Raw genomic sequence first — 14,295 nt, forward strand, 5'->3', positions numbered from 1 at the left:
TCATATCCTTTGATCACTTATAAGTTGGGGAATGACTTGTGACCTTATAAATTTGATGCAATTATATATATTAGAAATGAGACCTTTACAGAACTCCTAGTTGTGAAGATTATTTCCCCCACCTTTCTGTTTTCCTTCTAATTTTGGCAGCATTGATTTTATTAATGCAAACCTTTTTTAATTTTATAAAGTCAAAATTATTCATTGTGCTCTAATTCTTGTTTAGTAATAAATTTCTAAAATAATAAATTTCCCTTTTCTAAAAACAATATTTTATAGTTGGATCATAGTAGATATACTCCCAAATATTTTATAACTTCAATATTTATTTAAGATGGAATTGTTCTTTCTAATTCTGCTTGCTAGGTTTTGTTAGTCATTTACAGAAATTTTAATGATTTATGTAGATTTCTTCCATATCTTATAATTTTTCTGGTTATTTCAGCTAATTTTAATTGACTCTCTAGAGTTCTCTAACCATACCATCATCTCATCGCAAAAATGATAATTTTGTTTTCTCTTTGCCTCTGCTTATTCTCTCAATTTCTCTTTCCTGTTATATTGCTGTGATTAACATTTCTAATACTATATTAAATAGTAGTGAAGATGATGAACATACCTGCTTTTCCTCTGATCTAATTTTTCTCCATTACATCTGACATTTACTCTTGGGCTTGGGAAGATATTATACACTATATCAAAGAAGGAGTCATTTATTCCTATGATTTCTAGAGGTTTTTTAAGTCAATGTGGGTTAAGTGACTTGCCCAAGGTCACATAGCTAGGTAATTATTAAGTGTCTGAGGTGAAATTTAAACTCAGGTCCTCCTGACTCCAGTGCTCTTATCCACTGTGCCACCTAGATTTCTAGAGTTTTTAATAGAAATGAGTGTTGGATTTTTTCAAAAGTCTCTTTTAAAAGCATCTACTGATATAATAAGCACCTAATAAATGTTCTGTCTATCTAATTAGGTAGCTAATAGTGTTCTAACTAACCATCACTAAGGGAGAGTTAGCATGGTGTATTAGATAGAATACTGGAGTTAAAATCAGGCAGAACTGAGTCTAAATCTTACCTCAGGTTCTAGATGATACTTAAGCTCTAGGACACCATTTCCCCATCTATTAAATTAGGAGGGTGGATTCCATAACTTCTAAGACCCTTTCTAACTCTGTCTAAGCTATTGTGACCTTAAGACTATCTTCTCTATGAAGACTTATTATACAGAAGGTATCTTATATGAAGACTGATGATGTCAACAGCCAGAACACCTTTTCTTGACCATAACTCATTTTTATATGCTTTCCACCCCCACCCCACCCCCATTAGGAGACAAGCATCTAAGAGGACAGGAACTATCTCACTTTCAAGTTTTTATTCCTAGAACTTAACAAGGCCTGCCAGTTATTAAGCACTTCATACACATTTCCCTTCATTCAGTGTACACACAATAGTTCATCTTTATTCTGTATTTTCCTTCTTTTTAAAAATATTTATTTTATTCTGAATTTAAGAGATAAAACAAGCATTTTCATAACATAGTAGAATAGGGGGAAAAGATGATTGAACTTGAAACTGTAAATCTATTGTGAACAACCTCCTATTTTTAAAAAAATATACACTAAAATTAGCATGTAACTATTTTTTTCGTCCTTCCCCTCCCTCTACCTTAGGGATGGCTACAATTAGGCACAAATATGTAAATGTATGTAAAACCATTCTATACATACTTTTATTTATCAGTTTTCTTCTATGGATACAGAGAGCATCTTCCTTCACATGTCCTTTGTAGTTAATTTGGGCATTTATAATAGTCATAATGACAGCCACTCAAACCATTCTTAAAACAATATAGTTGTTACTGTATACAGCGTTCTCTTGATTCTGCTCATTTAGCTCTTCATTACTTCATAAGATTAATTATTCTATATTTTTTTCTATATTTGTCATTTGAACTCCTGAAACATTCAGCTATAGTAGTAGATGTATCATTAGAATAGACAGACTTTATTGATGACCAGCCTTAAGAATGCTGAGAATATCATTTAAGTGGTCAAAAATAGACTGAACATTAATTGTTAATAGTCTTTGAAAGGACACATGTTCAACTGGTTTATGCTTTTTGTTGTCAAAATATAATACCAAAATGAATATCCTTTCATGATGTCCACAATGAGTAGTGTCATCAATTATTGAAACCATTTTTCCACTTAGTAATGACACAATCTTTGATTCCACAGCATTGTATGGGGACACAAATCATTTTGGATATGATTGCTCAGGCAAAATTTCAAGGAGATTACAGAACAAGCTTTGCCATTATGGGTTCCTATTTTTGCAGCATATTGACAAGATTTAGGAGGAAAGTTTTTTTTAAAACCATCAGCTTTTTTTAACTGTAACCCCTGAATGATCTCTCATCTTTCTCCAAACCTAGACCAATATTACATCATCTCTCTACTAAATACCTGGATTATGGCACTATTTTTACTTACAAAGATAAACCTATTTGCTCTCATTAAGCAATACTTAGTAGTTTTCTTTTCATTAAAACCTGATCATGGGAGTGGCTAGGTGGTGCAGTGGATAAAGCAAAGGCCCTGGAGTCAGGAGTACCTGGGTTCAAATCTGGTCTCAGATACTTAATAATTACCTAGGTATGTGGCCTTGGGCAAGCCACTTAACCCCATTTGCCTTGCAAAAAAAAAACAAAACTAAAACCTGATCATGAAGACTAGCTCTCTGTATACAAGAGTTTGAGAGTTGGTGTTTGGGTGAAAACATTCTTTAGTCCTGTGTAGATTTCTAATTCCTTTATCAATAAATATCAGAACAAGGTAATCTTTGTTGACTCATTAGAGGAAGAAATGGTAGTAAAAGCAAATCTCTTTTGTTGGTTTATATTGTCTTTTTATACTAACCAGACTGAAAACTGCTTTGTTTATTCCTTATTTTACTTCTAGGAAATATTTTTAATCTCTTGGTTGATAAGGAGCTCTATATAACTGCAACTGGAATTTGAATCATTTTTTGAAACATTACAGAGCAGGTCATCAGATTGAATGTCTGGGAACTACAATGACCTGAATGAAAAAATGAAGTCTTTGTCTGTAGGTGTTACTCATGATTGTATGTCCTGCAATATCTCTTAGCCAAGAAATCCATGGTATGTACACTATCATCAGCATAGTCATTATAATTCAGTTTGTGAGTTCCTTTTCTTATCATAATAATGAACTGACCCATGTGTTAAATTAAAAGGGGGATCATGATTGAATTAAAATGGAAAGCCAAGGACTTTTTGTGATATTTTAATAGTATACTCATGACAAAGATTACAAACACTGTGAACATTACACTGCGAATACCTGATCAGTCCCCTGTTTTTACTAGAATAGTAATCAGAGAGAAAGGAGAGGACCAATCATAATGTAGCACCAGAATCATGGGAATGCATATTGCAAAATGCAGGTTCTATATAATTCTAATGTATCTATAGATATAGTTACATAGATAATAGTCTTAAATATATACATGTATATATATATATATATATATATATATATATGGAGAGATTGAAGAATTTGATACTAAATGCTTAATGCATCAATCTGTACTTTGAAATATCATTTACAAGAATCTGTACAAAGATGTATCATGTGATTAAAATGAAATGCAAAACCAGCATCCCTGGAATATATTGTCTACAGTGCCTATGGGATAGAGCTGAAAGACAATCTTGGACATTATCTAATGCAGTAGCCTTATTTACAAATGAGTAAACTGAGGTCCAGAGAAATGAAAAATACCTTACCTGAGGTCACACAGTGATCAAGTCAGGATTATAAATCAAGTTATACTGCATCAGACATATTATAATCTTTAGGCTTCAATCTGGGAGGGACCTCAGAGATCAGAGGTCCTCACCTAATTTAATCCAACCCTCTTCATTTTATAGATTTGAGGCCCAGAGAGGTTGAGTAATTTTCCAATGTTCACTCCTAAAGCAACAGATATCTTAGAAAATCTGGTAAAGTTTGGTAAAAGGAAAAATGTCATTGAGGTTTGGTCAAATAGAAAGCTATCCTACTTCCTCTCTTCCCCAGTCATCATCTTCATTCATTCAATAAGCACTTATTCAGAATTTATTATATGACAAGTACTATGCAAGCATCATGGATACAAAGATAAACAACAGTCTCTGCTTTCTAGAACTTTACATTCTACAGAAGATGTTACATTATTATAATGGGACCCAGGATATCTGCTTTCATTCAGCAGATCTGCCTGTGTCCTCTCCTATTCCAAAGGATCACAAAGATGATGTTAGGCCACCAATTTCCAGGTGAGGCATATTTTTGAGGCTCATTTTAGTACTGTCTCCCCACCCTAGTTCCAGCTAGAATTCAGGAGGTCCCATCCCACTTCTGGGAACTTTGGGCATGGGAACTTTGACCTGCTCCATTTCTTACCTAGATTGATTCATCCTTCTCAGGCAACCCTATGACCAGGGCCTCCCAGGGGCTCATCACATGAATGCTAAATTTAGTGTATGAGCCATAGTCCACTCCAATTCAGAATTCCCAAGCTCAAGAGAACCACCAGCTTCAGCCTCCCTAATGTTGGGATGACAGGCGTGTGCCTCTCATTTAAAAAAATGTATTGAGATATATTTTTTATATCATTCAAACTTTCCCCAAACCCCTCTCCCTATCTCCCCCTCCAAAGCCATCCTCTATAACAAAGAATGAGCCTCCTAGTTTGGTGTTCAGACAGTTGGATATTGAGGAGACTTTTCTGAGCTGTATTAATAGTAGGGATTTGTATGTGTCTAAAGGAGATATTTCTAAGTCTTGTTTTTTGGAACCTAGGAAAAACTGACCTACTGGTTTTGTTCAAGCATATTACGTCTCTGGTGCCTCTCTCTCCTTCTATGAGCAAGGAAGATGGAACAGAGCTTACGTGAGATTTTTGGTTTTGGCAGACTGAAATTGCTTTCTAAGGACCATGGATTTACAGGCACCCAATGCTATATTTCATCTTATTTGGTTCCTCCTGAATTATTTGAGATCACATAACAAAACACAAATAGCATCAAATATTGCTCACATAAACATATGAACTTAAAGTTCAATTCCTTTCCATTCAAGAAGCAATTATTAAACACCAGACAACAGTATAGATGCTGAGGACACAGAGGCAATGATGAAAATGTTTTCACCCTTAAAGAGTTTTAATTCCACGAGGAAGAAACAAAATATATATATAGATGAGTAAAATTGAAATATGTACAAAGTGATAAGGATTGTACCTATGATTTCATTGATATGAGGAATTTCCAGGTGAGGAAACTCCATCTACCAATGCAGAATGGCACTTTCTCTGCAACTAATAATTTCAGAGGGTTACCTCAAGCCCTGGTGGATTAAATGATTTATTCAGTACCAGTCAGAATAAAATTGGACCTTGATTCTTAGGCAAGCTCTCCTCATCCCTACGCTAAATGACGGAAGAAGACTAAGAAAATCTCTGTGGACAAGGTTGTACTTGGAGTCTCAAGTGAAGAATTGAGAATTCTTTCTTCATAACAATTCTATGAGCCCAAAAGTCATTACCCCAATTTTATGGATGAAGGAACAGTCTTGTAGAGATTAATCAATTTAACTATTCAGTCAAGAAATGGCCCTACTCAGTTAATTCCAGTGTCTTCTTATGCCCTCCTGAGTCAAATAGAAGATCTGTTTGATATTCAGAGTTCTTTGTAATCTACCCATCATCTCTGTGGTAGAGCCTTCTAAGCTCCTGTTGACCTGATGAGCCACAGTCAGATCTATTGTGCCTTAGCCCCAACATAGTGATGTCATTTTGGTTCTCTCTAATACAACCAAGCAGCTTTATACTTCACTGTGATCCAGTGACAGTGGCCTTTTTTGAAGTTCTTGAACAAGACTATTCATCTCCCAAATCCAAACATTTTTCACTAATTATCCACCATACCCAGATCTCTCACTCCTCATCTCTACCTACTGGTTTCTTTGGCTTTTCTTTCAACTCAAATCCTACTTTTGACCAGAATCTTTTTCCAATTCCCCTTAATTCTAGACTTCCTCTCTTGTTGGTTATTTCCAATTTATTTTATGTTGGGTTTGTTCATACATATATGTTTGCGTGTTATTCTCCCCCAGCCTCTACCCTTCCCCTCCCATCTGACTGACTTTCTTGAGAGCAGAGATTTTCCTCTGGAAAAACAGAGGAACTGGTATTCACTTTAGTCCTGGACCTTATACCTTCCGAGTACCCACTACCCTTGGAGGGACTTTCCTGTATGGAGGGCTCTTCCCCTAACTCTCATTTAAAGAGAGGGTCAAGGATAGCCAGCTCTTCATTTCCTACGTTTGCATTCCTCCAAGGGGGAACTAAGTGGCATAGTGTATAGACAGAATTTCAGCCCTAGAGTCCAGAAGTCTTGAGTTCAAGTGTGATCTCAGACTCTTCCTAGCTGTGTGACACTGGGCAAGTTATGTCACCCTGATTGCCTCCGTTTTTTCACTGTCAAATGAATTGAAGCTGTATTTTTGCCAATAAAACCCCAATGGATCTCCAAGAGTTGGATATGACTAAAAAGAATGGAATACCCCACTGCATTCCTCTGTCTTTCTCCATCACACAGTTGAACTGGATCTCTTCTACTCCCTCCATACCCAATTTTTTCAACTTCTTTTTATATGTTGTTTTCCTCTTTAGAATCTAAATTCCTCAAGAGCAAGGACTTTTCTTTTTGCCTGTTTTTTGTATTTCCATGGCTTAGCACAGTGCCTGAATAAAATGCTTGTTGATTGATCTATTGAATTGGGTTCAAATTCTGCCTGAGCCACTTGAAGTGACCTTGAGTAAATCTCTTCATTTCCATGGAACTCAGTTTCCTCATCTGTAAAATGAGAAGGGTGGAGTATCATTTCCAATTTAAGATTTGTGGTCCTAAGTACAAGGGTTGAGGTTTGCGACTAGCTCTGTAAGTCCAGGGTCCTCACCTGGTCGTGTTCTTCCTCCCTGGCTAAGAATAATAATAATAATAAAAAAAGCTCCAACAACAATCTTTTCTTACCACCAATCATGCAGCTGCTACATTCTTTATTTCCCAAAGGAGGAAGGTATGGGGGCTTCCCTTTGTCAGCATTTTTGTATTGCCTCCGAATTGCCTCCTGTTTTCCACTACAAGTACCTAGGCTTTGCACTTCCTCAGATACTCTTCTCGTGATATTTGAGTGTGTGTGTGAAGAGACAAGAAGAGACCCACAGGCAACATCTATCATCTGTGTTTGCTAGCTCACCATGTCAGCCCCACTAATAGGATAATAAGCTGCTGTTGACACAGCACCATCTTTTAAAAATCAAATAGAGGCAGACTGCAGTGAGAGAAACATTGCAGATAAAAAGTCCATTTTCCAGACTGCTTAAGAGCCCCACAGTCTATTTCCTGTAAATCCTTTCATTGATTATACTGTCTTAAGAAGTTTAGCCTCTGCAGAGGCTAATGTGTACCTGCTAGATATCCAGTGTTCTTTTCATCCCCCATCATCTCCCCCTCCTCACCACCCCCTAATAACACACAAGCTTTCAGATTTGGAGAAGATTAAAAGCACTCTTCCCGAGGACTGGCTGTTCCTGGCCTCATTCATTCTTTGGCTTTTCTTCTGAGTCTTGAGCCCATTTAAATCCCTATGCTTAATGCCTGATTCAAAACTGAATTTAGGTAGATGGTTGATACATTGGATAGGGTGCTGGGTCTAGAGTCAGCAAGACCTGAATTCAAAACCAGCCTTAGATACTTACAACCTAACTATGACAAGTCACTTAACCTCTGTTTGTCTGTTTCTTTAACTACAAATGGAAATAATCTGAGCATCTCCCTCCTAAGGTTGTTGTGAGGATCAAATGAGATAATATTTATAAAGTGTCTTGTATATTATATAAATGCTAAGTTATTGATGTTGTTGTCTCATAATCTCATAGGTAATAGCAAAATATTTCTGTTTATTCATGTAGGATCAGGACTTTCTACAAACATAGACTGTCCTGGTAGTATGATTTCAAGAACCAAGAAGAACTACTTATCTCTGCCCTCTCCAAATATATTTCTTTATTCAGTATATATTCATTTATATATATATATATATATATATATATATATGCTATTTTTAATCAGAAATTTCAAAAATAAACTATTTTACACGTTATTTTAAATATACTAAGCTTTGGAGGACTAACTGGTAGTAGAAAGGGTAGATGAGAAGAGATGTGTGATTTCATTGATTTAGAGAGCTCCCTTGACCAATACAGATCAATAGATATTCTCCAACTTATGATCTTAGAAAGTTTTTTTGAACTCTTTGAGGTGGTGGTAGTGGTAATGATGATGATGATGATGATGATGATGATTTTTGTTACTCTTTGTAATTGAAGAAGATTGTGACATCAAATGAATAGTGACATGACATGCACTCAAAAAAACTGACCCCACAATCTACACAGGAAAAAGTGGATGAAGACTGTCTCTTGTCCTAACTATAATAAGCAATTGCATGGTCAATCCTTAGAGTTTTCCACTGTTCATCTTTTTATTCATTAGTTTGTTTTTCTAATGACATGTAAAGCTAGTTTTCAACAATTATTTTTTGCAAAATTTTGAATTCCACATTTTTCTCTATCCCTTCCTTCCTTCTCCCTTCCCCTTAACAGCAAGGAATCTGACAGCAAGGTTATACATGTACATAATAACAAAGTGACAGAAGTATGTAAATGCCTTGGTCAAGACCACATGGTCAATATACATTAGTGTTAGGATTTGAATTAGGTCTTCCTGACTACCAGGCCAGAGATCGATCTACTGCTTCAAGCTACCTCTCAGACTAATTCTTTGTCTTTAATAGCATATCTATATATTTTTAAATTTTACTTATTGATATATTTTAAACATTTAAAAAATTGAGTTTCAAATTTTTTCCTTCCCTTCTGCCCCTCCCTCACCAATTGAGAAAAGCAAGCATTATGATATAACATACATGTCAAGTTTTGCAAAACAATAACAAAAGCAATAAAAATAAGTGAAAAAAATTATACTTCAATATGTACTCAGAGTTCATCAGTTCTCTCTCTGGAGGTGGATAGAATTTTTCATAAGTATTTTGCATTTGTCAGACTAATAGATTCTTTAATAGATTATAGATTGTCAGCTAGTAAGGTCCTTAGAGACCTGTCCCTTCCCCTGCTGTTTTTTTACATGTAACCCCAGAAGGGTTAAGCAATTTGCCTAAAGCTACATGAGTTATAATAGTTGATGTTCCTATAGTTACTTAAGATTTTCACAGTATTTTGTCTACATTAAGCCAACAAACAGTTATTAAAGGCCTTCTATTTTCCAGACAGTTTCTTAAAATAAATGGCAGAATAGACTTGTTACAGACTTGTTACGGAATTTGTCCTATATAGCATGTAATCCCTACTGTGGTTCAGTCTTCCAGGTATGGATTCTGTACCATCTATACCTAGAACTTAAAGAGAGATAACACAGACTAAAACCCCAAATTGGATTCTTGGGAGCATAGGACCTAAAAGGGAAATGGGGAAGATGGTGGAATCATAACTAATAAAGAAATGTGTTTAACATGTAAACGTTTAACCTCCATCAGATTCTTTGCTGTTAAGAGGAAGGGAGAAGGAGGGGAGGGATGGATAAAAATGTAGAATTCAAAATTACAAAAGATGAATTTTGAAAACTAGTTTTACATGTCATTAGAAAAACAAACAAATAAAAAGTCATATACAGTGGAGAACCTCTAATGGTTGACCATAAAATTGCATATCATAGGACAAGAGACATTCTTCATTCACTTGGTTTTTTCCTGTAGAGATTGTCAGGTGAATTTTTTGAGTGGTTATGGATCTCACCCAAGTTTCTACAAGTTCCAGAGGTTACTGCAATCAGTATAGTGTCATCAGATAGAAGAACAAGTATAGGACTAAAGAGTTCACCATCTGTAAAGAATACTACTTCAATTTGGATTTCATCTTTAACAATAGCAAATACCCTTGACAAGCATATGTTTTCCTATCTTATGCCTCTAGATACTGGGCCATCAAAAATAATTGTTTCTGTTGCTATATCTTCCAACAATTCTTGTATAATCATAAGAAGTCGAAAAAGAAAAATAAAAAAAGAGCCTATAAGGTGCTGTTTTGCTTTACCATATCAAATACTTTTAAGAAATTGATGCAGTGTGATCTTGTATTTATAAAATCTTTCAAGTAATTGTATGGTACTAATGTTTGGTCTAATTATATTGTTTACAAATCTTTCCTATTCCTTTCTAGTACTCCCATCAAGGATCTCCTCCAACCTAAAATTGTGAAATGCTATGAGCAGCTAACTGTTGTCCTGGCAGGATAGAATAACTTAGTAGTCACTCAGCTAGGTGGTGCAAACAGATAGAGTGCTGGCTTTGGAGCCAGAAGGACTGGAGTTCTTATCTGGTCTCAGATACTTATTAAATGTGTGGCCCTATCCAAGTCACTTAACCCTGTTTGCCTCATTTTCCTCATTTGTAAAATAAACTGGAGAAGGAACTGACAAACCACTCCTGTCTCTTTGCCAAGAAAACACCAACTGGGGTCAAGAAAAGTCAGATACAAGCTTACAACAGACACTTTAGCAGCTAGTCTTTTAACCCAGTTTCTTTGTTTGTCTATCTGTGTTTCTAGGTTATCCCTGTCTCTCTCTCTCTCTCCCCAGAGAGCGGTATTATTATCTTCATTGGTTTGGTTTAGAATGAAGAACACAAATTATAATCCTGCATGTTCAAGGACATCCTAAATGGAACCAGTGAATACATCGCATGTGCTCAATGAATAGTGAGCAATTTTGCTGTCTGCATAACTGGGTTTTGTACAGACTCAGATGACCTAAGATGAAGGCACCCATGGGGGAGACAGCAGGGACACCCTTCTGGGAGAAAACATTTTGCATTCCCCTACTGTGTGAGTGAGAGCAGTCTCTCTTTTTTAGTGTCTATAGAGTCAGAAAAGGCTGTGTCTTATAAAATTTATCAGACTGGGATGATCTTAATCTCTTTTTCTGACAATGTCCAGGAAGCAATGATTGTGCTCATACAATGGACTAGATTAGAAAAAGGCTATCTTCCCCATTTCCCTTTTAGGCCCTGTGTCCCCAAGAACTCAATTTGGGGGTTTTAGTCTGTGTTATTTGTCCTTTTTCAGTTCTAGGTACAGATGGCACAGAATTCATACCTGGAAGATTGAGCCACAATAGCCTGGATTCCATACTGTATGTTGTTGCCAGCTCAGCAGAGAAGCCAGGGTGCCAGAATACAATAGGGAGTGGGGAGGTTAGGAAGGGGGGTTTTTTAGACCTGGAGCTTGGTGAGAAAGTATGTATGTATGTATGTATGTATGTATGTGCATATTTGCATATATAAATGTGTATAGATACAACAAATATGTGTGCCTCACAGCTTATTGTATATATTTGTATGTGTATGTATATTATATATATATAGCTATATCTATAGATATAGATATGAAATGCTCCTGAACTGAATTAAGCTGTGAACCTAATCATTTTCTTCTCTCTAGAGACTGAAGAGGTATAAGTGGCAGGTGGGGATTACGCTCCTTATTTTTTTTTTAGGTTTTTGCAAGGCAAATGGGGTTAAGTGGCTTGCCCAAGGCCACACAGCTAGGTAATTATTAAGTGCCTGAGGTTGGATTTGAACTCAGGTACTCCTGACTCCAGCACCAGTGCTCTATCTACTGCTCCACCTAGCTGCCCTGCTCCTTATATTTTAAGGAGGAATATTTTTATATTTGTTGCATCTTTGAAGTAAATATTCTTGTGTAAAACCTAACCTGATTGTTAAGGGTTTAAATGGATCAAAGATGCTAGGAACCCCTAAAACTTGAGGAATACAAACAGAGACTAGACACCTCCAATTCTTCTTGGGGTACAAAAAACTGGGGGAAAGGCAAAACATATCTTTCCTTACCTCTAGATAGAGGTAAGGTCACATTTGTATGTTCCTGAAGAGAAGAAGAGAAGAAGAAAAAGCCTTGATTTTGGATGGAGTCCAAGAATTTGGGTCTAACCCGGACTTAGGTTACTAACTCTGTACCCTCAGGCAAGTAAGAAAGAGTCATCTCCCTAAATTCAGTTCCTCATCTGTAAATTAGTGAGAATTAGATTACATTATCTCTAAAGTCCCTTCTAGATTAAAATGTTGCCTTTGTGGTTGTCCAGTCCAACTTGCCCAACTAATAGATAAAGCAACTAAGGTCAAAAGAAATTATGGTGACTCATCCACAATAACTCTTGTGCAGTATTTATTTTTTTTCTTAATTCTTGAACCTCCTTTGTTTCCTTTCCATTTTTCTTCCATCTTCCCCTTCCCCAAATCCGTCATGCTTATCTCCTTTCCTTCAGTTCAACTGACTTCGGAGCAAAGATGCTATTTTAGCCAGATACTTGTGTCTGTTACTGTTGGTCTAAAAAGAGACAAACCTTACCGTGCCTGGCCTTCCTTCTCCTTTTTCAGAGCTATGGCATTTGGATTTGCTTGCTCTGTTCACTGAACAGCCCCATGTTCCTGGTGTTTCTTTTCTGTTAAACTATTGATTACATCTCTTGGCAGCAGATGGGTTGCTTTGATGCAGAGATATGTTGGAGTTTCTAAAGGAGGGAGAGTGTCCATGGGTGGGGGCAGACACAGCTGTTTGAAGAATTCATTGGCCCTGACCATGGTCCTGAGCAGAGGAGCAGAAGGACTGCATTCTCACAGGCTTCTGGTGGATCTTTTGAACTCCAACTCTCTCTGAGGAAGAGAGAGGAAAGATGGAAAGACTTCCAAGCAAAGATCTAAGTAATGACATTTGATCTATATGTGTTTGTTATTGCACTCAAAAGAATTTCCCAATACAACTGATATTATAATGAGTTGATTTTGTTCCTTTCCCTAAACCAATGAAAGATATTATATTTTGAGGGTTGTTGGGATTTTTTTAAATTGCCTACTTTGTCCCTTGTTCTCAGCACATGGGGCTTCCCCTGGTCTGTTGCAGGCAACTCAGAACTGAAGGAAATTGTACTTTCTGGGGACCCTGACTTCTCTAAGTATCTCTGCAGTGGTACAGTAGAAATCTTAATGTGCAGTGCTGTACTTTAATAGACTATTAAACTCCCACATTACATATTAGATTGTGATGGTACAATTGCAAGGAATATCAAAGATGTGGTCTCTGGAAAGCACTACTTACTATAATGGAGAGATACAGCAATTAAGCAAAAATAATCTGCATAGCTAGAAAGGGGGCAGAGAGGAGAAGGGGCCAGTTGAAAATAAAGCAATTTGTTTTTCTTGGGCACCTTAAGTCCACTAATCATCTCTAACTAAAAGATCCTTTGTTATTCTCTAGAAGAAATTTTCTCCCTCCTACCTTCAAGTTTCTAGGTCACCTGGTCATTCAGAAATCTAAGTGACTGACCCCAAGTTTGAGGTGATTTTGGGGGATGAGACCATTTGTCTCAGTTTCACAGTGCAAGCCCACTACATTCTATGATCCTTATACTCTGAGCACTAGGTGGGGGAAGTTCTTTTCTGTAAAAGATGACTCTATCTGAGAATGCATTTCCCCCTCAAAGCCAAGATGTCAAACTGTAGCTCTCAACAATGAGTTAGGAGACCCAGAAAATCTGTGCCTGTCTTATCTTTGCCCTGAAGGCTGGAATTCTTCCCAAACCTTGAGAAAAGTAGTTTGAGTCTAATGAGATAGGAGCTAAAAAATCTCATCCAACTATGATGAAGGGAAAAATTATAGGGCAGGTTTTCAGTCTGTATAATTCTTCAGAAGGAATAAAATGTCAGTACCAGAGATGTATATGCAAACCCTACTCTGTATGAAAGCTTTTAAATACATTTTAGACAATCTAGCTAAACTTGAGTCCTTCCTGTGCTAAGCTTATTTTTAAAGGAAATAGCAAACTGAAAAGACTGTACAGGCTCCCAAACCATATGCTTTCAGTTCTCCTGCAAATCAAATCTTGGAGCTATTTAAAATAGCTCTGATCAAGGAGTCAGAAATTCTGGAAATAAGTCCTGAGTCTGACCTTCCTAGCTCATGTGACCTTAGGCAAGTCATCACACTGAAACTTCTTCATCAATAGAGGAATAATAGCATCTGCATTGTCTTCCTTACAAGTGAGGTCAAATAAGATAATATATTTGTGG

The sequence above is a fragment of the Macrotis lagotis genome, chromosome 3 (genome assembly GCF_037893015.1).
Source record: "Macrotis lagotis isolate mMagLag1 chromosome 3, bilby.v1.9.chrom.fasta, whole genome shotgun sequence".
Taxonomy (NCBI): Eukaryota; Metazoa; Chordata; class Mammalia; order Peramelemorphia; family Peramelidae; genus Macrotis; species Macrotis lagotis.